Source organism: Geotrypetes seraphini, chromosome 6, assembly GCF_902459505.1.
Source record: "Geotrypetes seraphini chromosome 6, aGeoSer1.1, whole genome shotgun sequence".
Classification (NCBI taxonomy): domain Eukaryota; kingdom Metazoa; phylum Chordata; class Amphibia; order Gymnophiona; family Dermophiidae; genus Geotrypetes; species Geotrypetes seraphini.
The window spans coordinates 10913256-10940955 of NC_047089.1; the positions used below are offsets into that span (position 1 = coordinate 10913256).

General features: G+C 42.2%; 1 protein-coding gene across 2 annotated transcripts in view; it reads right to left on the reverse strand.

The window, feature by feature from the left end:
* Positions 1 to 27700, reverse strand: part of PLEKHB1 (pleckstrin homology domain containing B1) — a 104048-nt gene that overhangs the window by 46803 nt on the left and 29545 nt on the right. Inside the window, exon 1 of one of the 2 annotated variants that reach the window (XM_033948543.1) lies at positions 12130 to 12183. The exons of the other annotated variant lie outside the window; for it this stretch is intronic. The gene's annotated coding sequence lies outside the window, so the exon portion shown is untranslated. Of the gene's footprint in view, positions 1 to 12129; positions 12184 to 27700 lie in introns of those variants that run through there. 2 annotated transcript variants of the gene reach the window in all.

Here is a 27700-nt window from a genome sequence, read left to right on the forward strand (position 1 = left end):
AGGGTGAAATACTCACTTGGATTAAAAACTGGCTGGAGCATAGGAAACAGAGAGGGGGTAAATGGACAATTCTCAGACTGGAAGAGCATCACCAGTGGGGTGCCGCAGGGCTTGGTGCTTGGACCCGTGCTCTTCAACATCTTTATAAATGATCTGGACATTGGTACGATGAATGAGGTGATTAAATTTGCAGACAATACAAAGTTATTCAGAGTAGTGAAGGTACAGGGGGATTGCGAAGATCTGCAACGTGACATAATCAAGCTCAAGAAATGAGCATCGACATGGCAAATGAGGTACAACGTGGATACGTGTAAAGTGATGCATGTCGGTAACAAAAATCTCATGCACGAATACAGAATGTCCAGGGCGGTACTTGGAGAGACCTCCCAGGAAAGAGACTTGGGAGTTCTGATTGACAAGTCGATGAAGCTGTCTACACAATGTGTGGCAGCGATGAAAATGGCGAACAAAATGCTAGGAATGATAAAGAAGGGGATCATGAACAGATTGGAGAAGGTTATCAAGCCGCTGTTCCAGGCCATGGTGTGTCCTCACCTGGAGTACTGTGTCCAGCACTGGTCACCATACATGAAGAAGGACACGGTACTACTCGAAAAGGTCCAGAGAAGAGCGACTAAAATGGTTAAGGGGCTGGAGGAGTTGCCGTACAGTGAGAGATTGGAGAAGCTGGGCCTCTTCTCCCTTGAAAAGAGGGGACACGATCAAAACATTCAAAATACTGAAGGGAATAGACTTAACAGATAAAGAGAGATTGTTCACCCTCTCCAAGGTGGAGAGAACGAGAGGGCATTCTCTAAAGTTGAAAGGGGATAGATTCCGTACAAACGTAAGGAAGTTCTTCTTCACCCAGAGAGTGATGGAGAGCTGGAACGCTCTTCCGGAGTTTGTTGTAGGGGAAAACACCCTCCAGGGATTCAAGACAAAGTTGGACAAGTTCTGCTAAACTGGAACGTATACAGGTGAGGCTGGACTCATTTAGAGCACTGTTCTTTGACCTGGGGGCTGCCACATGAGCGGACTGCTGGGCATGATAGACCACTGGTCTAACCCAGCAGCGGCAATTCTTATGTTCTATACCAGTGTTCTTCAACCACCGGCCCATGGACCAGTGCTGGTCCACAGAAATTTCCTGCCGGTCCACAGGGCCAGCACGTGCATCAGGCCCAAAACAGTGTTCTTCAACCGCCGACCCACGGTGCGATCGATGCGGCGTTATCTTCGAGCCAGCTCCCTCTTCCTCACTGATTCAGTGCACAAAGCCACGGACAGCGGCTCCTACGGGCATCCTGCGCCTGAACCGGAAGCCTTCTCTCTGACGTCGCAACGTCAGAAGGAAGGCTTCCAGATGAGGCACGAGATGTGCAAGGTGCAATTAGTACTATTATAGGGGCGGGGTCTGGGGTGGAGATTGGGTAGAGATGGACGGGATCTGGCCCACGACTTAGCCCAGTGTTCTTCAACCACCGGTCCATAGACCAGTGCCGGTCCACAGGGCCAGCACATGCATCAGGCCCAAAACAGTGTTCTTCAACCGCCGATCCACGGTGCGATCGATGCGGCGTTATCTTCGAGCCAGCTCCCTCTTCCTCACTGATTCAGTGCACAAAGCCATGGGCAGTGGCTCCTACGGGCATCCTGCGCCTGAACCGGAAGCCTTCTCTCTGACGTCGCAACGTCAGAAGGAAGGCTTCCAGATGAGGCACGGGACGTGCAAGGTGCAATTAGTACTATTATAGGGGCGGGGTCTGGGGTGGAGATTGGGTAGAGATGGACAGGATCTGGCCCACGACTTAGCCCAGTGTTCTTCAACCACCGGTCCATGGACCAGTGCCGGTCCACAGGGCCAGCACATGCATCAGGCCCAAAACAGTGTTCTTCAACCGCCGATCCACGGTGCGATCGATGCGGCGTTATCTTCGAGTCAGCTCCCTCTTCCTCACTGATTCAGTGCACAAAGCCACGGGCCGTGGCTCCTACGGGCATCCTGCGCCTGAACCGGAAGCCTTCTCTCTGACGTTGCAACGTCAGAAGGAAGGCTTCCAGATGAGGCACGGGACGTGCAAGGTGCAATTAGTACTATTATGGGGGCAGTGTCTGGGGTGGAGATTGGGTAGAGATGGGCGGGGTCTGGCCCAAGATTTAGCCCAGTGTTCTTCAACCGCCGGTCCACAGAATAATTCTTATATTTCTGCCGGTCCATAGGTGTAAAAAGGTTGAAAAACACTGTTCTGTACCATCATTTTGCCCTAGGACATACACATCAAGAATTCTGTTACACCAGACCATTGAAACGGTTTCTCTCTGCTCTTTGTAAGGGTCAAAACCTGATGCTTTGTTTAGAAATTTGTCTTCTACCCTCCCTACCTGGATGTGTGTGGAAACCAAATTAATTCTGGGAACTAAGGTATTAATCATTCCGTTGTTTAACAAATGACTCCAAATAGCTTAAAAAATCTTACTATTCCCAGATTGTTCCGCTATCATCCTTTCATAATAATAGTATAAACAAAGTGTTTCCCACCAAAAAGAAAAATTCAACCTATCCCAATTTTTCCAATACCTAGTAATTAATTGTATGGCCACCCCAGTCATAATAATAATAAGTTTATTTTTATATTTGTCAATTGAATTATTAAGTGTTAACAATGTCCCAAATAAAATCACGTCATATGACAATGGAATAGAGACACCTAAAACCAAATTAATTTTGCCCCAAATTTGACTTCCAGAAATTAAGTATCAATGGGCAATAGAATAAAAGATGATCCAGTGTCCCTACTTCAAGGAGGGGGGAGGGTAATTTGTTTCAGTTATTTGCAAGTATGTAAGTGCTGTTCTTTGGGTTTTTAAAAAAATGTATAATTGTTGCTCTTTTTGTAGGTTTTGAAAATCAATAAAGATTGGAAAAAAAAAATTTTTTCTTCTACATAGTTCATTTTCAATGGACAAACTTGGGTCGATTCTATAAACGGTGCCTAGAAAAATGGCACTAACCGTGTGTCTTTCACACTTAGGCGCCATTTACAGAATGGTGGCTAATGGCGCCTATGAAAAACGTAGGCGTCTGAAATTTAGGCCAGGGTTTTAAAGGCCTATATTTCAGGTGCCTAACCCCCGCCCCCCCCCTTTTTTTTTACTAAGTCGTGGTAGAGGTTTCTACCGCAGCCCAGAGAGCTAAACGCTGCGACGCCACAAGAATTCCTATGCGCTTTGGAGCATTTAGCGCCCCGGGCCGCAGTATAAGCCTCTATTGCGGCTTAGTAAAAGCAGACCCAAGTTTTTGGAGAATGCATTTAGCAGCGCTTAAGTCCCACTTGGCCCATAGAAATGCCCACGTAGGCATTAGGTGCTGCTATGTGATAGTTGCCTATCGCCCAATGAAATCCTTTTCCCAGTTATTGAGGCTATTATGGGTATTTTGCCAATTAACCCCCCCACACACACACATACTCCCTTTTACTAAGCCACGGTAGAGGTTTCTACTGTGGCCTGGAGCGCTACCAGGCAGCGGCAGAAACTTCTACCATGGCTTAGTAAAAGAGGGTCTAAGTTAGGCACCTAATTTAGACACTGTTTATAGAATCTGTTTCAAAAGGTTTATTTACATTTTTTTTTCTTTTCTACACTTAACCAAGTGCTATTTTTCCATCATGCCCCTACGTTTCGCTTCACCCTGGAAATGCAAAATCTCATAAGCAAAGATAAATTTTAAGAGACGATACAGAAGGAAGTAAAGAATATCACCTGTCTTTCATTTTGATGGCAAGCAAACAGATGGAGTCTGTCCCCAGTGACATCTTAACACATTTTCAAAATTAAAATTAAAGCTTCTAATCTCCATAATGATCTACCTGACTAATTTAGAATCATATGGAATGCATTTTTTCCCAAATCAAGTAGATTAATTGTGTTGGGGGGGGGGGTTTCCCCCGCATTTCTCGCTGTCTGTTTGAATACATGTTTACAGAAGGGACCCACAGGAATTCTGTGTACCTCTGTGACAGTCGGTAATTGCTATAGCTGAGACTCTTAAGAGGTATACCCTGATGCTTTGAAAACAAGAAAGCCTAATGGGATGGCAAATTCCTCTATATCTTGATATAGAATTACCAAATGGGCCAGATCTTTAAAAGAAATATCTGGATAACAGCAGTCTTAATCGAGATATATTTGCTATATGGATTGCGCTGATGAATATCCATTCAGACTATCTTGAAACTCTCCAGATCGTGCCAGGGCAGTACAGGTATGACCAGAGGAAGAAGTTATCCAGTGAGCAGGGGTTCGTCAAGGATGTCCCTAGAACCTTTACTATTGGCAGTTCAACAAGCAGAGGAGATAGGAAATTTCATATGCTGAGTTCCTAATTGTGTAAACCCTTCCTAATGTTTTTATCATTCCTCATTTACCGTCCTTTTTTAATTAATTTTACTTTGATGTATTTTAAACAACCTCTCCCTCCCTTACTTTTCTTCCTTTTCATTTACGTTAATTTGAATTTGTCCAAAATTTTTTTTAATATTTGATAAATTATTGTTTTTATTTACTTATTTTAATTGTTTTCTATAATTTTTTATAATGTACAATGTCTAGACATCTATTTTTATAGACGGTATATCAAAAATAAAGAAACTTGAAACTATGATCTACTGGTTAGGCAGTATATAAAAATAAAATAATTATTATTCTATCTGCTGTCCAGACAATGATCCAGATTACATTACATTAGGGACTTCTATTCCGCCTATACCTTGCAGTTCAAAGCGGATTACAAAAGAGCTAATTGGACATTTCCAGTGAAGTTACAACAGTTTTTTGTTTTTTTTGGTTACAAGGGAGGAGAGGTATCTAGATTAATTCCGGAAGAACTTGCAAATTGGATATTAAATTGACTGTACATTACTTTGTGATATAACAAATAGATTACAGTTAGAGTACAAATAAGATTACGTTACATTTCAGGGATCTGAATACTTGGTTGGTGTTTTGGGGAGGAAGAGATTATTTAAGTGGAGGTTTTGGGGGAGAATTTATCTAGGAGGAAGGGGAAGGGTTGGGTCTACGGTAGCAGATCTATGGTAATCTAATCCTTCATTTTATACACCATGTCATCCCTGCAAAAGAGGGCTCTATGTGGTTTACATTATGACTTTGCACAGTATATTAATTAAAAAAAAACCTAATCTGAAATAACAGAAAACAAGATGGGTAGTTCATTCCATAAAGTAGTATACTTCTTCCTCCTTATTTGCGGTTTCGATTATTCACGGTTTTTAGCTTGCTGGCTCTTCCCCCCCAGAGAAATTGCTGATTCCAAGCATTTACAGGGAAAAATCGCCGAACCCGGCACTTTCCTCACCGTGTTTTGCCTCTCCTTCATAAACAGGCCAGGTCTCCCACCATGTAATTTGCGGTTTCGCCATATTCACGATGGTTTTTAATAAACAACAAATGAAAAAGTTATTTGCGGTTTTTCTGTATTTGCGGGTCTGTTAATTCCCTATCACAGCGAATACGGAGGGAGAAATGTAAATTGAAAAGAGCAAGAATGGAAGATTTGACTGAACACCTTTTAACGATGGAAAAGGCAGCTTTTAAGCAGTAGAAAATCTACAGCCATTTTGTCGTGCCAGACCTTAAGGCAATGGAACCACTGAGTCACCTAATTATATCTTGAAGCAGTAAAATGTTTGGATCTATGTGACGGCCAAATCGTGATCTAACTGCATGGACACAGTAAAAGCCTGTTTTATTAACTATAAATATATTTGATTAAAAAAAAGACAAAAGACAAGAAGATAGATAATAAAAATAGAGAACAAAAGAGGGTTTTTTTTGCCAATGACCGCAATAGGAGCAAAGTGACCTATCCTTATTAGGTTGATGGCTCCAGCTCCGAGGCTTTTTGACCCTTAACTGAGATAGCTAGGAGTAGAAGTGAATATGCTTTGAGACAGCACGGGTCATTTAAGAGTGGGTTAGTTTAGTTGCAGTAAATTTTGGATTTGGACCACTGGTCATATTATAACAATTTTTTTTGTGTCAATGAAATAAGATTGAAGGTTTTTGGGATCGATGGAGGAAACTAGCCAATTGATATTTTAATGATATTTGGCATGGATTTCTGAGATCCTTTTCCTTCATCAAAACACATAATCATAAATTAAACCTCTTCTGGATAATCCCAGCTATTACCCAACAGCAACACCTACTGACCAAGGAATAGGTATGCATATCAGGTTCCAAATGGAGGAACATCTCTGCCTATGACCTAAAGAGATCATAATGACTGTGCTACTAGAGGAAGGAGATAGGGGAGAAAAGAAGAACACTACGATTAAAACATAGTGAAAAACACACTGGGGTAGCATGCAAGGAAAACTAAGATCAATGAAATGTCCTTCCAAAAAGTCTTTTTTCTTTTAAAGTTCTTTATTGATTTTCCAACTACCAACAGTGCAATAAACAAGTAAATGTACATATAATAATTCAAGAAAAGCACATTCATCTTGCAAACTTACATGAACAATCATTTTTACCCCTCCCACCCACCCAATGACTCAACAAGATAACATAAATACATAGATTCCTTCAATAACCTTTCCCAATTTAAATTAATGGTATATCCCCACCCCCTCCCACCCTCCCTGGATGTGTATATTCAAATGGCTAAAATTAAAATCAAAATCAATAATCACTCCTTACAGAATTTTGTCAATGGTTCCCAAACATCCATAAATTTTCTATAATGTCTCTGTTGTATGGCCATCATATGTTCCAGTTTAAAAGTGTGACATAAAGGTTCCCACCAGAAATTATAATTTAACCGATCCCAATTTTTCCAGTTGTCATAATAAAGAGAAGTTATTGGGCTTTTAGCCCTCATTAATGTGCCGAATAGCACTGCCACTGGATTTTCCAGTATTCTATTGACCTGACTCCAAATGGATCGCCATAAATTAAGTATCAAGGGATAAAAGAAGAGCAGATGATCCATTGTCCCTATATCGAGATGACAGTGCTAGCATCTATTAGATTTAGAACTGTCTAACTTTTGTAACCTAACAGGGGTCCAAAAACTTCTATGTAACAAGAAAAACCAAGTTTGTCTCATAGATGGATATCAGGAAGTGAGTGAAGAGAAGATGAGGAAAGCAGAAACCAGAAATGATAAAGAATGTTTATTTTGCTTTAGGATAAAATAGTATTGTTGCAGTGTTAATAAACATGTATACATTGAAAATGGAAATAAGGTGATCTTTTTATTGGACTAATTTTATTTAATACATTTTTTATTTTTAAAAAAAATAACTTTCAGAGACCAAAACTCACTCACGCGAAAGCTGGACATTATGGAAAAAGACAAAGAAATTTGACTCAATTGAGCTTTGTTGCTGGAGAAGGATTTTAGGCATGCTGTGGACCACCAGAAGAACCAGCAAATCAATTCTGGAAGAGATCAAACCGGCTATATCACTCAAAGCCCAAATGATGAAGTTACAACTGTCCTATTTTGGTCATACCATCAGAAGAGAGAGATCCCTGGAGAAGGACATCATGTTTGGGAAGATCGCAGGAACCAGGTGAAAAGGGCAACCTGCAATCAGATGGATGGACACGTTGAATACAACCAGGGGGATGACGCTGGAGGACCTTTCCGGATTAGCAAAAAACTGATTTCTCTTGAGATCTGCAATTCATCAAATCGCTACGACTCGAGCATGAGTCGATGGCACCTAACAACAACAAGAAGACCTGGAAAGAAGGGGAGGGATCCATGCTCAATGAGCGTTCCAGCAGCAGCAGATGAACCAAAGCCTCCTTTGCAAGCGGTTTGTTAGCCAGAAACACCCTCCTAAACTATAGGGACTGAAGCACGTGCTTTGTTTGCCTATGCCTTAATCAGCTCTGGGCCTAAGAATGAGAGACTGTGGAGAAAAGCTCCTAGAAAATTATAAAGGGGCAAATAATATTCTTTAAAAAAAATTTTTTTTTAAATGCAAGACTATAAGCAGAGAGAAAAGAACTAGATAAGTTTAGGGAAAGGTAACATGGAATGCTGCTACTGTTTGGGTTTTTGCCAGGTACTTGTGAACATAAGACCATAAGAATTGCCACTGTTGAGTCAGACCAGTGGTCCATCATGCCCAGCAGTCCACTCACGTGGCGGCCCTCTGGTCTAAGACCAGCACCCTAACTGAGACTAGCCCTACCAGTGCACGTTCTTTTCAACAGAAACTTGTCCAACTTTGTCTTGAATCCCTGGAAGGTGTTTTCCCCTATAACAGCCTCTGGAAGGGCGTTCCAGCTTTCTACCACTCTCTGGGTGAAGAAGAACTTCCTTACGTTTGTACGGAATCTATCCCCTTTCAACTTTAGAGAGTGCCCCCTCGTTCTCCCTACCTTGGAGAGGGTGAACAACCTGTCCTTATCTACTAAGTCTATCCCCTTCAGTACCTTGAATGTTTCGATCATGTCCCCTCTCAATCTCCTCTGTTCGAGAGAGAAGAGGCCCAGTTTCTCTAATCTTTCGCTGTACGGCAGCTCCTCCAGCCCCTTAACCATCTTAGTTGCTCTTCTCTGGACCCTTTCGAGTAGTACTGTGTCCTTCTTCATGTACGGCGACCATGTGACTTGGATTGGCCTCCATGAAGACGGGATGTTGGGCTAGATGGACCACTGGTCTGACGCAGTAAGGCTATTCTTATGTCCTTAAGAACATAAGAACATAAGAAGTTGCCTCCACTGGGTCAGACCGAGGTCCATCTCGCCCAGCGGTCCGCTCCCGCGGCGGCCCATCAGGTCTGCGACCTGTGAAGTGGTTTCTGCCTACTTCTATAACCTATCTAAAGTTATATCCGTACCCCTCTATCCCCTTATCCTTCAGGAACCTATCCAAACCCTCCTTGAACCCCTGTACAGAGTTCTAGCTTATCACATTCTCCGGAAGCGCGTTCCATGTGTCCACCACCCTCTGGGTGAAAAAGAACTTCCTAGCATTTGTTCTAAACCTGTCCCCTTTCAATTTCTCCGAGTGACCCCTAGTGCTTGTGGCTCCCCACAGTTTGACGAATCTGTCCTTATTCACTTTCTCTATGCCCTTAAGGATTTTGAAGGTTTCTATCATGTCCCCTCTAAGTCTCCTCTTCTCCAGGGAGAACAGCCCCAGCATTTTTAACCTGTCAGCGTATGAAAAATTTTCCATACCTTTTATCAGTTTAGTCGCCCTCCTCTGCACTCCCTCGAGTATCGCCATGTCCTTCTTGAGGTACGGCGACCAGTATTGAACACAGTACTCCAGGTGCGGGCGCACCATTGCGCGATACAGCGGCATGATGACTTCCTTCGTCCTGGTTGTAATACCCTTTTTGATGATGCCCAGCATTCTGTTTGCTTTCTTTGAGGCTGTCGCACATTGCGCCGATGGTTTCAGTGATGTGTCGACCATCACCCCCAGGTCCCTTTCAAGGTTACTCACCCCTAGCAGTGTTCCCCCCATTTTGTAGCTGAACATCGGGTTCTTTTTCCCTACATGCATGACCTTGCATTTCTCTACGTTAAAACTCATTTGCCACTTTTTTGCCCAGTCTTCCAGTTTCGTTATGAACTCGTAGCAAGGAGATGAAGGTTGCCACTGTTTGCTAGTGTGCAGAAGAGAAAAAGAAAGGAGCCATTGTAGTGCTGATAAAATTTCTGATGTTTAAACAACGAGCGACGCTCAAAAAGCTTCACATGCAAATGAGGTCCACGGACATTCCAAACGATCAGTCCTTGGAGAAAGCGACTTGACACATGTGCAGAATAGTTCACGCAAAGAGGCATATATGTGCATCTGTTAGGGAAAGCTATGTCCTAAGTGCCATGGGGGGAGGGGCAGAGAACTACCAGCAAATGTTTTTTTGGGTTGGTATTTTTTAACTTCCATCTCATGCATAGAGCAGCCCCAGACCTGCCGGTATATGCTTTTAACGAACGCGCCCGAGACGTGCCTTTAACATATGGGTCTTAAATGCGCTTTGTAACATATGCATAGAGCACGATGTGATTGCTTTCGTTGGGTGCCCCCCAACCCTATAAAAGTATGATGAATGTATTCTGAACTTTTTTTTTTTAAATTCCACCTCTCATTGAAATCGCTTTTAATACACGTGGTTCAACGCTACTAGCACCTCCAAAACCACCAGTAATTTTGCAGTGTTAAAGGTTAGCACTTTATTTTTTGCATCACCCAGTAATGTCCGAGTGTCACCCGGAGTGCTCATTTTAATATTAATGAGCTTGGTGTACTCCATTTCCATACTCTTCTCGGAGGCTGCTACAGGAAATGGAATAGACCACGCAGAGCCATTTTGTGCATTGGAATGTGAGAAAAGGCACTGCCCACAAGATGAGTAAGACTCTGAGAGACTTTGAGTAAAGTAAGCAATATAATTTATTTACATTTTGGGCCCAAAATGGGTGCCCTCTGCACAGAAATTGGCAAGATGGACACACCTGGCATAGTACATTCATTGATTATATAGTCTGTACAATCTTTAGTTGGCCCCTCCTGCCTGTCTGCTCATTGGGTAGAGCAGTACAGTTCAAAACCTCTCAAATCCTTCACACCTATCCCTTATTCTTCAGACCCTGGCCATATTTAGAGCTGTATTAAACAAAAAATAAAACAGAGAGCTACAACCAATGAACAATGGGATTCAAAAGTAAATCTCAAAGATAAGAAAAAGAAATCCCTAAAGGGTATATACCACAGAAAAATACTCTAATATCAGAGCAATGTACTGAAATTACAAAATTAGAAATATTGTACATATTTATTAATTTTGCAAAAATATCACAAAATTTTCATAGAATAGCATACACAGAACACCATACAAACACTACAAACAAACCAAACAAGAGATAACAACATATAACATATAACAAGCACTATCAAACATGGGAGATTTGTTATATGTTATATGTTGTTATATCTTGTTTGGTTTGTTTGTAGTGTTTGTATGGTGTTCTGTGTATGCTATTCTATGAAAATTTTGTGATATTTTTGCAAATTTTAAATTAATAAATATGTACAATATTTCTAATTTTTTAATTTCAGTACATTGCTCTGATATTATAGTATTTTTCTGTGGTATATACCCTTTAGGGATTTCTTTTTCTTATCTTTCATATTTAGAGCAGGCCATATTTGGGCACTGTTCCCTCCTTTCACGTACTCGCCCCTCACATGACATGCTTAGACCAGCTTTTTAAACAATAGTCCTTATGGTAAATTCTGCTAATACCTCGATACAATGTTCATTTGACTGTAGGCATTGTATTCAATGTCTCAGGAATGCCACCCCCCCCATCCTTTGGGTCAGCAATATTTGTTACTTGTATGTGCACACAGTGTTTGATAAACTCCTCCTGGAATTTTACCAGTACAGTGTTCCCCCGGTCATTCGCGGTATTCTCCAACCAGGACTTCCTGTGCTAAAGTCGGGCTTCACCAATCAGGAGCTGCGTGTCAAAGCAGCTCCTGATTGGTGAAGCCTGACTTTAGTGCAGGAAGAAGCGGTTGGAGCATACCGCGAGTGATTTCCTTTACTCGCCGGCGCTCCAGCTGCCCTCTCCTGCCTCTCCAGCTGCTCTCTCCTGCCTCCCCAGGTGAAAAACCGTATTTTCGGGTTTTCGATATTCGCGGGGGTTCCTGGAACGGAACCCCAACAAATATCGGGGGAGTACTGTATTTCATTTAGTTTTCTATTACCACTTTATTCATGTTTTCTTTATATTACCTCTTTTGTGACCCCTTGCCTTATTAGAAATATATATATATATATATATATATATATATATATATGTAATATCTTTATTGTTTCTCTGTAGTTAATTGACCTTACCTGATTCTATGCAAGTGTTATACAATTTAAGTGTTCACCCCCTCTGTGTTATTTTGCAATAATTAACACCATTAGAAAATATTAGTATTTTCATTTCTCACAGGAAGCTAAAATGCTTGTAAGCTAAACTGGTTAGAACTGGTTTAGCAATGAATGTTAAAAGACATAGTAAGTTTTGAGCATGAGGCCAGAGAGAGTTTTAAAATGCTGACAGAGTTACCTGGAGGCATTGGTGCCCTGCTACTGCTTCCTGTAACTCTAGTGTAACTGCTTCAGAGCCAAACAATGGGTTGCTAGGAGACTGGGGTTTCTTTCTTTTTTTTTTTTTAATAAATCTTTATTGATTTTCAAGTATTAACAGTGCAATACATATGAATCTGAACGTATAACAAATCAAGAAAAGCACTTTAAACCTACAAATATTTGAAAGTAATCTTTTTCCCCACCCCCTTTACTTAATCAATAATATAAATGCAATTATTCTTCCAATAACCCACTCATATCTAAAGTAGTAATACATTCCCACCCTGGATGTGTAAGGAAATCAGACATAAATTAAAGAGAAATGACAACTATATAGAAGCAATAAAAGATGCCAATGGCAACACACCAAGTTAAATACATTACTATGCCCCAATATCTCAGCATTCATTTTTTCATATTTGTAGCTGGAGCATAAGTTCGACCACCAAAAAGAAAAGTTAAGACGATCATAGTTCTTCCAATTACATGTTATCATCTGCATGGCTACTCCCATCATAATTAAGAAAAGCCAGCATTTATAACGATCCATAGGGGGTTTAACATGTAATAGTGTTCCACATATTATGACTTCATAAGTCAATGGGATTGATGACTCAGGTACAACCATAGTACCTGAAATGAAACCTTTAGTTAGTTGAGCCTGACATAAATTTAAAAGATGAGGTAATAGGATAATTTGGAATGATTTTTAAAACTCTACAGTGAAACCATCACCACCTGGAGTGGATCCAGCTCTATGGGACTTCAACGCTGTTTGTAATTCTTTCAGTGATATAGGTGCCTCAAGATTTCCTTTTATATGCTCAGGAATTTTTGGTCCCCTGATCAACTTTAAAAACTCTAAACCTTCAAGTTCTTTATTTGAATACAAGTTTTTTTGTATAAGTTTATTAGGATTTTATACCGCCTATCAAGGTTATCTAAGTGGTTTTACAATCAGGTACTCAAGCATTTTCCCTGTCTGTCCTGTGGGCTCACAATCTATCTAACGTACCTGGGGCTATGGAGGATTAAGTGACTTGCCCAGGGTCACAAGGAGCAGTGTGGGATTTGAACCCACAACCCCAGGGTGCTGAGGCTGTAGCTTCAACCACCACGCCACACACTCAGGTTCAGAAGAATATAAAGCTTTATAAAAGTTCAGAAATTGTTTTAAAATATCTCCAATATGAGAATGAGTTTCTCCCTTCTCATCTTTAATCGCCACAATCTTTACTTTTCTTTTTTTAGCTTTAAGGTAATTAGCTAATAATCTTCCCGCTTTATTCGAGTTTCCATAATACAGAGCCTGTTGAGAAAACAAATCTTTCCTGGCCAACTGTGAAGAGATCTCATTGTATTTATATTTAGCTTTTAAGATGGCCTGTAAGGTAATTTGTTCCCATTTCACAGCTAATTTTGACTCCAATTCCTTAATATCTTGTTCTAAATTAGAAAATTCCATTTTAAGTTTCCTAATATGTGCCGAATATGAAATGGTAGCTTTGAAAGCATCCCACAACATTTCTAAGGAGATTTCCTCTGAGGCATTGATTTGGAAATATTCATTTATTTTTAATTGAAATTCTTCAAGAAAGTTTGAGTCTGCAAGCAATGTATTATTAAATCTCCACACAGGTTTACTAGAATCTTGTTCAGCAAACTTAAATTCAACCCAAACTCCACCATAGTCGACAAAATAATTGGATCTATGGTGGCTTTTATTACTTGCTGTACTAATTGATCTGAAACAAAAATATAATTTATTTTTGAGAATGATTTATGAACCTGGGAGCAAAACGAAAATTCCCGAGCATCAAAATGAAGGATCCGACATATATCTTTCAAACCACAGGATTGTACCAAGTTGTCTAATCCTAATGACTTTAGTATCTTACTGGGTTTTTTGTCCAGCAATTGATCCATAACAGCATTAAAGTCCCCCACCACTACTACATTAGAAGCAGCCAGTGATAGTATCAACTTCTGAAGAGTTTTGAAAAATTCAGCTTGATTTGAATTAGGGGCATAGATGTTGAAAAGCGCCAGCGTATTGTTCCGCAAGCTCATATCCATATGAATCCATCTGCCTGAGGGATCTGCAGAAATCAAATTAAATATAGCCGAACATTTCTAATGGACCAGGATAGCCACCCCAGCCTTCTTACCTACAGCAGGAGCAAAAAAAAAACAATGCTTTGCCCACCCCCTTCCAACTTGCTGGATTCCATTGTGGATAAGTGTGTTTCTTGTATATAATATATATCTGCATCCTGTTGCTTCAGAAAATTAAGTGTTTACTTCCTCTTAATTGGATGGTTGTGCCCATTGAGATTTAAAGAGAATAATTTAAAATTCATTTTTTCATTTAATAACATATTCAATCAATTGTTCTCTTCATTTCCCACTTAACACATGACTAATTAAAATTTTCCCCCACATCCAAGGTCCCCAATGGAAAATATCTTCATCCCCCCACCCTAATTTTAAACAATCCTGCATATCCAAAATCCCTCCCCCTAAACCTCCTCCCTTCCCTCCCCTGACCCATCCCAGTACCTCATACGAAAGCTTGTATGCGAACATATGGACTAGTGAAAACTCCCCTCCCCAAACACTCAATTTCTAAGAAACAGTAATAAAACATCTGAATATAATGCTTACCAAATGAACATATTAAAATCAATTGTAAATCACTGATAAAACATCTATGGATATCCATCATTATATTTAAGTCATTTTGTAATAAATTAGATAAATAGACTATTAAAAGTTCCTCTTCTCCTTATATCTATCAATTAATTATATATCTTTATAAAATAATACCATTCCTAAATAATAATTGAAAATGAATTCTGTAATACATCCCTGATATTCTTAACCTTCTCACTCAATCTTGTATTTTGTTAATAATAAAATATCAATTTGATCAAATAATCTCAAAAAACTACAATTACCATATATCAGATAAGACTGAAATATTCTATCCCAACTTCCCATCCACAATGATGTGATCAATAAATCATGAACTTCCACATGAATACATGAATACAGATGGTCCAGTGTCCCAATGTCTAGATGACAGTGCCAGCATCTATTAGATTTAGAACTGTCTAACTTTTGTAACTTAACAGGGGTCCAAAAAGATCTATGTAACAAGAAATACCAAGAACATTCTTAATGATTATATGTTTTTAAAAAATCTTTGTTAACCGCATAGAACTTACAAGGTTATGCAGTATAGAAGTTATCTGTTATTATGTCATGGTCATATAAAATAGGAGATGTATCCTAGGCAAAATATCTAGCTTACAGTAATATAGTTCTATCATATGGGTAAAATGTTTTGGGGCAGAACCTCTTTTCCTCTGAGCTGTACAAGGACATGAGAGGTGAAGTACTGACCTCGCCTCATTACTTCTTGACTGACTTTTACAAACTATGCATGCCTGAATTACACTATTTTATAAATCTACTGCCAGTTTTACATTACTCGTAACTAGCATCCCTAATTAGTAAGATGTAGTAAGAGAGGTAACCAAGTGTTAAGTTACCAATGAGCCATATACTGTATGTATTATCCTGAGCTGTACTTATGGAAATAATAGTTTTGTAAGACTATATAAGATGCAGCACAAGCTTTGTACCTCCAACAGAAAATCTGATTGCTGATTCCCTGTCTCAGTGCCGACTTAGTGAATGCTTTTCTGTAATGATATCAGTGTTCGTGATTTATTCTTTGACATGAGTGCCTATAAAAAGTAAAGTGGAAGGGAGAAAAAGTGTCTTAAATGCTGGATACTGTGACCAGTCAGGCTCAGTGCCTGCCTTGGTCTCTGTGGCTTCCCTAGTGTCCACCGGGGGAAGCCAGAGAGAAGACCAGGTGAGAGCAGGCTCAGTTAGAACAGGGCAGTGTCTCCCCCCTTGAAAAGCCAGCAGTGCTCAACAAGCTGTTAGGAAGGTTAGGGAGGAAGCTTAGGGCTCTCCCTAATGAGGAGGTGCCTGGTAGAAAATGACACAGTGACAAAATTCATCACCGTTCCCGTCCCCGCGGATAACCGCGGGAAATAATCCCATGTCATTTTCTAGTGTCTATTTCAACCGAGTCCTTCTACACCAGCATTCTTCTGAGCAAAGCTTGAGGGTCATGAAGATGGTTTCCTGCGGTTATCCGCGGGGACGGGACCAGTGATGAATTTTGTCACCGTGTCATTCTCTAGTACCTGGCTCAAGCAAGGGATGAAGCTGAAGCCACTTCAGCGTTACAAGCAACTGATGAGGAGATGCCTATGGAGTTGCAAGGGGAACTGACTGCTGAGGATTTGTGCAGCACTCTGGAACTGATGGAAGTAGGAGTGGCAACCAGCTCTAGCTGAGAAAAAGACTGTGAGTTTTTTCCCCCTACTATTGTATTAATATAGTGGGCAAATGCACAACGGACGAAGATTCAATGCTCGACAACATGATGCACGACCTACTCCTACTAGAGCGCTGGTCTAGGACCTGGCAACTTAGCTTCAATGCCAAAAAATGCAAGGTTATGCACCTAGGCAACCATAATCCATGCAAGACTTATACCCTCAATGGTGAGATTCTAGCAAGAACGGTAGCAGAACGAGACTTGGGGGTGATCGTCAGTGAGGACATGACCAAACTACTCAACTAAATACTGTTTTGGTAAGAATACTTTATGAATGGATTATGCATATAAAATATACACAAAAAATAAGTCCCTCAGATCCTTCTGATGTTATTACCTTTCCACTGAAACACGAATACACAGAGTGCCTTGTGTACTAAGCAGTGGTGTCGCTAGTCAAAAGTATTGGTAAGGGCACAGGGGAAGCAATCCATGTATTGGGGGGGAAGCCAATGTGACATTTGTGCTCATGAAAGTCTTCCCTCTCCCAGCATGAAATTAGTTCTAAAAGAAAATTATAAGAAGTCCCAAAGGCCCCCTTTAAAGGGTTGCCAGATTAAATCTGGACCCCCTAGACCTGCCCCCAGGCCCACCCAGTTCCACCCATTCCCGCCCTGTTATGGCCAAGTCCCGCCCCCTTCTGCCTGCTTTCTTCTGGCGGGAGGAAACCCGCACATGTGTGGATGCCACGCGATGAAGTCATCGCATGGCATCTGCACATGCGCAGATTTCCTCCTGCCCGACGTGATTTAGAGGAGGCTTTTCAACACCCGGATTTTGAAAGGCCGTCCAGACCCCCGGACATGTCCTCAAAAGGGAAATCCGCACGTTTGGTTAACCCTACCCCTTTAGCCAGTTTCAGCCACCCAGTAAAAGAAATACTTGATAGCAAATTGAAAAGAAAAGTCTTGGGGCAGGTACCAGCAGAAAAAGAGTTCCGAGTGTGGGATGGCAAAGCCATGTTTCTGGCATCGATCACAGACAGCAAACTTTCTAATGAAAAAAACTAAAGCAACAACTCTGCCTTGAGGATTTTTAAACACACGCGGCAACTTTGCAACCCTCAAACAGTTAAGCTAGTACAAAATGCGTTATCACCTCGTCCCTGAAGAAAGTGATTGAAACGTGTAGACGTCTGAAGAGGTGCCATTGAAAAGATAAGTTAATCAACATTGTCTTTATGATTACAATATAACACACAAAAGATTTATTAATTCATTCACGTATGGACACTGTGGGAGGTTATTAAGAAGAATATGCCAAAGAAAATAACTTTATACAAAAGATTTTGAAACGGGATCAATAACGACTGCTACCAATAAGGGTTATGCTATCCTATTGGAATTCTTTAGGAACTTCATTAGGAAGTTTGCTGTCTGTGACTGATTGCAGAACAGACATTATATGTAAGGAGTGACTAGTCAATATTTCTGGCATGGCATTTGTCACCCTGTGCCAACACCTATGACTATGTAGTTCTGGGCCTCCTAAATGCATCCTGCAGACCTCATGAACAGTTGGGCTTTCATAGAGCAAGGGGGGGGGAGAAAGAGGAGGGAGGGGGGTAATAAGAAAAGAATATTGTCAGGTGTGAAGTGGAAATAATTTCTGAAGTTAGAACCTTATTTAGTGTTTGATATTTCTACTGCCTCTGATGCAGTAGATCATAGACTGAATGAGCTGGGAATTCGGGGTATTTACGGCACCCTGTACAGAATCAGGTCTACATGGCACCTAAATCAGCAGCCGCCTACAAAAATGGCGCCAGCAGCACTTAGACAGTGAGTAAAGAAAAGCACCGAGGGCCTCAGAGATGGGAATGATGAAAAACACTTGAAAGACCTGACGTGGACTGTGTTATCCCTAGTGTGTGGTGTTTGCAAATAATATAACGCTTACAGGGAGAAGAAATCTTAAACCGAACCAATTTCCTGAGGAAAAGTCCAGTCTGTTATTGAGAAAGACATGGGGGAAGCCACTGCTTGCCCTGGATCAGTAGCATGGAACATTGCTACTCCTTGGGTTCTGGCCAGGTACTAGGGATCTGGATTGGCCACCGTGAGAACAGGCTACTGGGCTTGATGGACCATTGATATGATATGAAAGGCTGTTCTTATGTTCTTACGTGAGCCAAGTATAGGACAAGCAAGCCATTGTGATATCACTGCTGAGGTTGGCTCTGAGACACTGTGGAATGAGGTATTATGACATCACAATCTCAGTTCTGGAATGTTGCTCTCATTGGGGTTCCAGAATCTTGCTATTCTTTGAGATGCTGGAATGTTGCTACTCTTTGGGTTTTGGCCAGGTACTAGGGACCTGGATTGGCCACCGTGAGAAAGGGCTACTGGGTTTGATGGACCATTGATATGATCCAGTATGGCCGTTCTTATGTTCTTACATGAGCCAAGTGTAGGACAAGCAAGCCATTGTGATATCACTGCTGAGGTTGGCTCTGAGGCACTGTGGAATGAGGCATTATGACATCACAATCTCAGCTCTGGAATGTTGCTCTCATTGGGGTTCCAGAATCTTGCTATTCTTTGAGATGCTGGAATGTTGCTACTCTTTGGGTTTTGGCCAGGTACTAGGGACCTGGATTGGCCACCGTGAGAACGGGCAACTGGGCTTAATGAACCACTGGTCTGACCCAGTAAGGCTATTCTTATGATCTTATGAACTGCATCCCATCAGTATTTTTCTGGTTTAAAGATGCAGTACTGCAACCACCACCCTCATCTCCCAAAACAAGAAAATTAGATGTTTCAGTAACACTGTTCTATCAAGGACCTTTCTGATCGAGTGAAGAAGGGCAAGCAATTTGGACCCCTGATGCATGCAATCTGTGCCGAAACACTGTCTATGCTGGGTCTTTTATTCCCATCTCTGAGGCCCTCTTCTGGCTTTTCATTTAATCACACTTAGGCGCCACTTAAAGAATTGCAACTTTGCAATGTAGGCTAGAACACTGCAGATGTCTAAGTTCTCTTGAGAATCACGTCTAATGGTGCCTAAGGTCATTTCTGCTCCTAACCCTACGTACTTTGATCTTAGGCATCATTAGGCGGCTTTGTGTTGCAATTATGATGCCTATTCAAATAGGTGCCTTCTGGCTAGATTTCTTGAATTCCTTGTTAGTAGGCATTGCAAAATGCAGAGTAAAAGTGTTACAGGTAGTGCAAAATGCCACCGCCTATATGATCACAGGAGTAGCCTGGAATGATCATATTACACCAGTATTGAATAGTTTATATTGGTTACAAAGTCAATTGAGAACTGAATACAAGATTTAAGAACATAAGAATTGCTGCTGCTGGGTCAGACCTGTGGTCCATCGTGCCCAGCAGTCCGCTCACGCGGTGACCCTTAGGTCAAAGACCAGTGCCCTATTTGAGTCTAGCCTTACTTGTGTACTTGCGTACATTCAGCAGGAATTTATCTAACCTTTTCTTGAATCCCTGGAGGGTGTTTTCCCCTATAACAACCTCTGGAAGAGCGTTCCAGGTTTCTACCACTCTCTGAGTGAAGAAGAACTTCCTTATGTTTGTATGGAATCTGTCCCTTTTTAACTTTAGAGAGCGCCCTCTCATTCTCTCCACCTTGGAGAGGGTGAACAATCTCTCTTTCTCTACTAAGTCTATTCCCTTCAAAATCTTGAATGTTTCGATCATGTCCCCTCTCAATCTTCTCTTTTCAAGGGAGAAGAGGCCCAGTTTCTCTAGCCTCTCATTGTACGGCAATTCCACCAGTCCCTTAACCATTTTTGTCGCTCTTCTCTGGACCCTTTCGAGTAGTTCTATGTCCTTTTTCATTTACGGTGACCAGTGTTGGATGCAGTATTCCAAGTGGGGGGCGCACCATGGCCTGGTACAGCGGCATGATAACCTTTTCTGATTTGTTTGTGATCCCCTTCTTAATCATTCCTAGCATTCTGTTTGCTCTTTACCCCGCCGCTACGCATTGCGCGGACGGCTTCATTGACTTGTCCACAAGTACTCACAAGTCTCTTTCCTGTGGGCTTTCTCCGAGTACAGCACCGGACATCCTGTATTCGTGCATATGATTTTTGTTACCGACATGCATCACCTTGCACTTATCCACGTTGAATCTCATTTGCCATTTCGCAGCTCATTCCTTGAGTGTGTTTATATCTCATTGTAGGTCTTCGCAATCCTTTTGTGTGCTCACTACTCTGAATAACTTTGTATCATCCACAAATTTAAGCACGTCACTCATCGTACCAATTTCCAGGTCGTGTATAAATATGTTGAAGAGCACGGGCCTGAGCACCGAACCCTGCTGCACTCTACTTGTGATGCTTTTCCACTCCGAGTATTGTCCATTTACGGTACTCCCACTCTCTGTTTCCTATCTGCCAACCAGTTTTTAATCCACGTAAGTATATCACCCTCAATTCCATGGCTCGCAATTTTTCAAAGTAGATGTTCCTGCGGGACCTTGTTGAACACCTTCTGAAAATCTAGATATAAAATGTCGATCAGGTCACCCTTGTCTATCTGCCTGTTTACTCCCTCGAAGAAGTGCAATAAGTTTGTCAAGCCATGCTGGCTGGTCCTCATCAGATTGTGACTGTCAAGGTGATCAATGATGCTGTCCTTTATCAATGCCTCTGCCATCTTTCCCGGTACCGAAGTCAGACTCATTGGTCTGTAATTTCGCAGATCTCCCCTCGAACCTTTCTTGAAGATCGGCATAACATTCGCTACTTTCCAGTCTTCTGGAATCCTTCCTGATTTGATCGACAGATTGACTATTAGTTGAAGCAGTTCAGCTATAATCCCTTTCAGTTCCTTGATTACACTTGGGTGGATGCCGTCCGGTCCTGGGGATTTATCGTTCTTAAGCCTATCAATCTGCCTGAATGCCTCTTCTGGACTGACCGTCGACCCTGTCAGTTTCCCATCTTCGCTTTCTGTGTATAGCCTGTCGGCTTCTGGTGTATTGGATATATCCTCTTCGGTAAATACGCAAAAATGTGTTCAGTTTGTCCATAGGTATAAAAAGGTTGAAAAACACTTTTCTAGCGTATTTACAGTGCTTATCCTCTTCCTAATCTTCTTCCTCACCATGACTCTGATCCCTTCGTAGTTCCCTTTTCAGAAGTTCAGTGCCGTGGCAGTCGTTCTGGATCAATTTTTTGCTCCTGTGTCCAGGTTGAAGTGGATCATATTGTGATCACTGTTTCCTAGCGTCCCTTCTACTTCTATACCTTGCACCGGTCCTCATAGTCCATTTAGAATTAAGTCCAGGTAGGGTTGGTCTCGGTTAGAGCACAGGTCTTTGACCTGGGGGCCACAGCGTGAGTGGACTGCTGGGCGTGATGGCCAACTGACTTAGCAGCGGCAATTCTTATGTTCAGAATTGCATTTCCTCTCGTATTTTCCTTTGTACCCGAGCCAGCTCTTAAAGTGTTATGTACCTTCTAGAAGTTTGAGTTCTCAATTCGCAATGAAGTTATTGACTGATGCATTAGGTGAAACACATTATAGAAGAACACAAGTAATAGTTATTTCGGTTGTTGGTCCATATTTATGGAACACTTTGCCAGGATGCTTAAGATTATGCAAAGAGAAAATGTTATTTAAGAAGCAATTGGAAACCTTTTTAGGTGCCAAAGCTTTTTGTTAGCTCTGTATAATACTGCATTTTATGGCTCATAGAGAATGAACATTTTTATGCTAGTTTTAGCGATATGGAAGCGTTTTGCTAGTTTTAGCGATTATATGTGGAAGAACAGGATAGGATACATATATTATAACATGTTTGAGTATGTCCTGAATATGTATGTTTTCTACTGTTACCTGCTTAGGTGTTAAGCGAGGAAGAAATATTTAAAATAAAAATAAATATATACAATAAGAAGACATATTATCAAGCATAGAAAGACTCCCCTACACAATAGCCAACAAAAGTAAAATAACCCCCATCTCCCCACGATGCTATCAATAATATAGTACCAGACAAACCCTTTCCCCCCCACTACCAGGGATAAGTATAGGTTACTTGGAAGATAGGTTTCGGAATGGGGTGTTTCTTACTAGGGTGTGGGCAAAGCAAACTATCAATAGGGTCAAGAATAATTATAAAAGTGTCACAATACATATATAAAGCAATCTAAATCGATGTCATAACAGAAGGACATCCAGTCTACCTCTTCTGCCTCTAAGTAAGTGCTCCTTTTTTAAACAAACTTTTAATTGGTTTTTAACAGAGCAGTCAATTACCGCACTGATTAAACATAACATAATACAACCAAATCTGTCCAAACTTCATCTACAATACTATCTACTCCTTAACAAACCTAAAATGTTCAAACTACCCCTTATGTATTTCCTAATATCATGACAATTCTTATGTAATCCGCCTTGACCCGCAAGGTAATGGTGGAACAGAAATCACTAATGTAATGTAATAACATAACATAACATTGTACTTATAAACTGCGTAACCGTAAGTTCAACATGGTTAACAAAAAATTAATAATAAGATAACATAAAAGAAACCTGTAGCTTACACTTCTCCCTCGTTATTCGCGGGGGATAGGGGCAGAGCCGGAACGCGAATGGCGAAAATCCGCGAATATCCGGCTCTGACCTACCCCCGCCTCCCTTCTGCCTTCCCTTGGCATCCCGGCCTTACCTGGTGGTCTAGCTGGTTTTTGGGGCAGGAGCAATCTTCCTACGCTCCTGCCCCGTGCAGATAGCCATTAAGAAATGGCTGTGGGGAGTTCCCGTAGTCTCTGCACGGGGCAGGAGCGTAGGAAGATTGCTCCTGCCCCAAAAACCAGCTAGACCACCAGGTAAGGCCAGGATGCCGGGGGAAGACAAAAACATGGGGGGGGTTTTCCCTCCTCCCCCCGAAAAAAAAATAAAATTTGCGATTATGTGAAATCGCGAGTAGGGAAACCGCGAATGGGGAGGGGGAAGAGTAATTCACCAGATACTTTGAGAAGAGCTAAGTTTTCAATTGAGTTCTAAAATGTTTATAAGAACAAGCACTAAGCAACAATGGTTGAAATTCCCTATCATAGAAAGCAGCCTGGAATGCTAATAATAATAATAATAATAACTTTATTTTTGTATATCGCCATACCCAAGGAGTTCACATTTGTTTATCAAAAAAATTACAAGTGGTTCACAACAATTGAACAAAGTTAGAAGCGATGAAGTAGTTGAGGTTAGAGAGAGAAGGGAATGTGTAGGTCAGGGGGAGGAGGATTGAGGTGGGTAGGCTGGGTAGAGAGGTGGAAGGGGAAAGGAGGAGGTTGTGGTTCATTGGAGAGGGGTGTTAATTGTCTTGTCCATGGAATAGGTGAGTTTTGAGAGATTTTCTAAACCCGATGTATGTTCCAAAGAGTTCTTACTCTTACAACCTTGAGCAGATGGCAAAATTAATTTAGGTGGTAGTAGGACACCCACCAGTGTCTAATTTACGGCGCCTTTTACAGAATCAGGACCTTACAGTCCATCCATGGCTCCATTTTTAATGTCACTGGTCCAGTACTATGGAGTCATTTACATATCAATTTTCATTGTTGAAAACTATTCGTTGTTGAAAACTAAATTGAAAACTTTCTTATTTCAAGAGAGTTTTAATTCAGATTCTGAAAGCAAGGCACTAATGGGTGCTAGATCATATTGAGATATATTTATTTATTTATTTCGATTTCTATCCCATTCTCCCAGAAGCTCAGAACGGGTTATAAGTAGACATTCACAATCGTTTGAAGACAGACTAGTCATGACAACAAATAGATTAAAGTAGACAATAACAGAGCTTATTCTAGAGGCCAGACTGGTCCTAGCGAAGAGTACGAGGAGAAGTATATTGAGGAGGCAGTTTTTAATGGTCCGATTGGTGGAAGAGGAAGGTCTTTACTGCTCTGTGTGTGCTAAACCGCCGGACATGCTAGCCGCTATCGCCTCCTTTTAAGCAGGTGGTAGTTTTTGGCCAGGGCGGGATTAAAAGTCGCGTGCGTTCACCCTGCTAGCGCGCCTTCGTAAAAGTTTCTGTTAAATAGGTTTATTGACCACATAATCACAACAACCAAACATCAATCAGATCGATATCCATACAACACAATAATACAGGCTATGTAAAACGTATCAATACACATTTTTCACCCCACCTTCCACCCCAAACCTACCCCATAACCTGATGCAAAGAAAAAGGGAAATAACTGTCGAGCAACCCTGAACCCAGGTTCAAAGAAGATTACAAGTTCAATAAATGGCTACGAGCCGTAGCAATCAAAGAGTTCCAAAGGGGTTCCCAGATAACTTATATAACCAGTATATTTAAAAAGCCTTTTGATTACACAAAGGGAAAAAAACAACATACACCAAATAATTCCTCCTTAAAATTTTCATGGTAGCTTCAGAGCTCACTATGACACCATGATCTCTACATGTATATTATGGATAGGTGGGTGTGTATATATGGTAGAGTTTGGGAGAAGGTGGAGGAGGAAAGGGTCTGTGGACAGGTGTGTTGGGCACCATCATAAGATATCCCACTTTTCCCTACACCATTTCTGGTCCTGTCTATTCTACCTGACCCCTCTCCCCTTCATTGATATAGCGGTTTCAAGTTTCTTATGACTTGATATACCGCTTTAAGTACCAAAGTGGTTTACATCTTACAGAATTATAAACATAAGATTTGCCGCTGCTGAGTCAGATCAGTGGTCCATTGTGCCCAGCAGTCTGCCCACGCAGACCAGTGCCCTATTTGAGTCTAGCCTTACCTGTGTATGTTCTGTTCCAACCGTTTCTTGAATCCCTGAAGTGTGTTTTCCCCTATAACAGCCTCCGGAAGAGCATTCCAGATTTCTACCACTCTCTGGGTGAAGAAGAACTTCCTTACGTTTGTATGGAATCTATCCCCTTTTAACTTTAGAGAGTGCCCTCTTGTTCTCTCTACCTTGGAGAGGGTGAACAACCTGTCTTTATCTACTAAGTCTATTCTCTTCATTATCTTAAGAACATATAAGAACATAAGAATTGCTGCTGCTGAGTCATATCAGTGGTCCATTGTGCCCAGCAGTCCGCCCACGCGGCGGCCCTTAGGTCAAAGACCAGTGCCCTATTTGAGTCTAGCCTTACTTGCATATGTTCTGTTCCAGTAGGAACTTATCCAACCTTATCTTGAATCCCTGAAGGGTGTTTTCCCCTATAACAGCCTCTGGAAGACTGTTCCAGATTTCTACCACTCTCTGGGTGAAGAAGAACTTCCTTACGTTTGCACGGAATCTATCCCCTTTCAACTTTAGCAAGTGCCCTAAAAGCAGCTATTATACAGGCCAGTGTTCTCCCCAGCGCTTTTCAGCCGGGCGCTCCGCCCAGCAAATTTAGATTACCGCCCGGCTGTCATCTGCCGAATCCTGCTGCCACCACTGCTTAATGCGAAGCCTGAAGAGCCACCGAAAGACTCCCGCCGGACTTTAAAATAAACAAAACCCAGCAAGCGACTCGAACCCGGCTTCCCTCCGAAACCGGAAGTTACTTGGGGGGGGGGTAGAGAAGAGAAGCCGGCACGGACCATTAGAGCACCGGAGCATGCGGGAGATAGGCCTGCCACAGAGGGAAGCTTACTTGCTCTTGCTTACTTTAGGCCTTTCTCGCTGCCGGGTCCTGCCTACTTTCTGTTTCCGTGAAGGCAGGACCCGGCAACGAGAAAGGCCCGAAGTAAGCAAGAACAGCAAGTTGTAAGCTTCCCTCTGTCGCTGACCTTTGGGAGATAGGTCAGCGACGAAGGGAAACTTGCAACTTGCCTTTGTCTGTAGCGAATCTGCCGGGTGTGTGAGACGGGGGGGGGGGGGGGAGGGTGAATGGGAGGAGAAATGCTGCTGTACCCAATTAGAGGGGGAGGGGGAAGAGAAATGCAGGTGCTTCTGCTGTACCCAATTGTGGGGGGGGATTAAGAGAAATGCTGCTGCTGCTGCTGCTGTACCCAATAGGGGGAGGGGGAAGAGTCATGCTGCTGCACACAATTAGGGGGGAGGGTGAAGAGAAATGCTGATGATACTGCTGTACCTAATGGGGGGAGGGGAAGATAAATGCTGCTGCACCCAATTGGGGAGAGAGAGGGAAGGAGGGAGAAGGAAGATCAGGAAAAGGAGGAAAGAGATGCAAAGACCATGGGAGGGAGGGAAAGGAGATACCATACCATGGAATGGAAGAGAGAGATGTCAGGGCATATGGGGGGAATGGGGAAGCAGGGCCGGATTAAAGGATAGGCCCAGTAGGCACAGGCCTAGGGCCTGAAATGGTCAGGGGGGTCCCGCCAGTGCTGTGCTTTGGGGCCTCACCCTTGCTGGATTTGCTGGCAGCAGCAGCAGCAGCCTCATCATCATCCCGGGCACCCCCCCAACCCGATCTGACCCTCCTATCTCTCCCTCCTTCCCTCATCAGTGACGTGCCAGAGGGAATCACGGCAGGAGAAAGCCCTGAAGCAGCCTGCTTAGAGTAGAGCAGTGCTGTTTAGAGTCTCGTGATGGGAGGGAGGAAGAGATAGGAAGGTTGTGGGGGGGGATAGTAGCAGTCTGCCCCGGGTACTCAGCCTGGCATCATGAACTTCTTCGGCTAGCAACAGCATTTACAATTCACTGCTGTTGCCAGCTTCAGGCCTTCCTCTCTGCCGGGTCCTGCCTACTTCTGTTTCTATGAAGGCAGGACCCGACAGAGAAGAAGGTCCGAAGCTGGCAACAGCAGCGAATTGTGAATGCTGCTGCCTGAAGAAGTTCATGACGCCAGGCCTTGGGTGACAGAAGGAGGTAAGGGAGCAGAGGGGGAGAGACTTGCTGCACCCAACTGGAGGGAGAAAGAAGATGAGGGAGGGAATGAAACGAGATGCCAGGGATTGGAGGGAAGGAGGAAAGTATGCCAAACCAAGGGAAAATGAAGGGGAAAGGAAGAAGAAGATGTCAGAGCATGGAGGGAGAGGGAGAGATGGAAGAAAAGGAAAGAAGTGAGATGCCAGAGAATCAGGGAAGGGAAGATACCAGACTGTGGGGTGCAAAGGAAAGAAAGGAGAAGAGAGAGTTCCCAGAGCATAGGGGACGGGGTGTTGACAGAGAGAGAAAAATGGAGAGGTGGCAGAGCTGAAA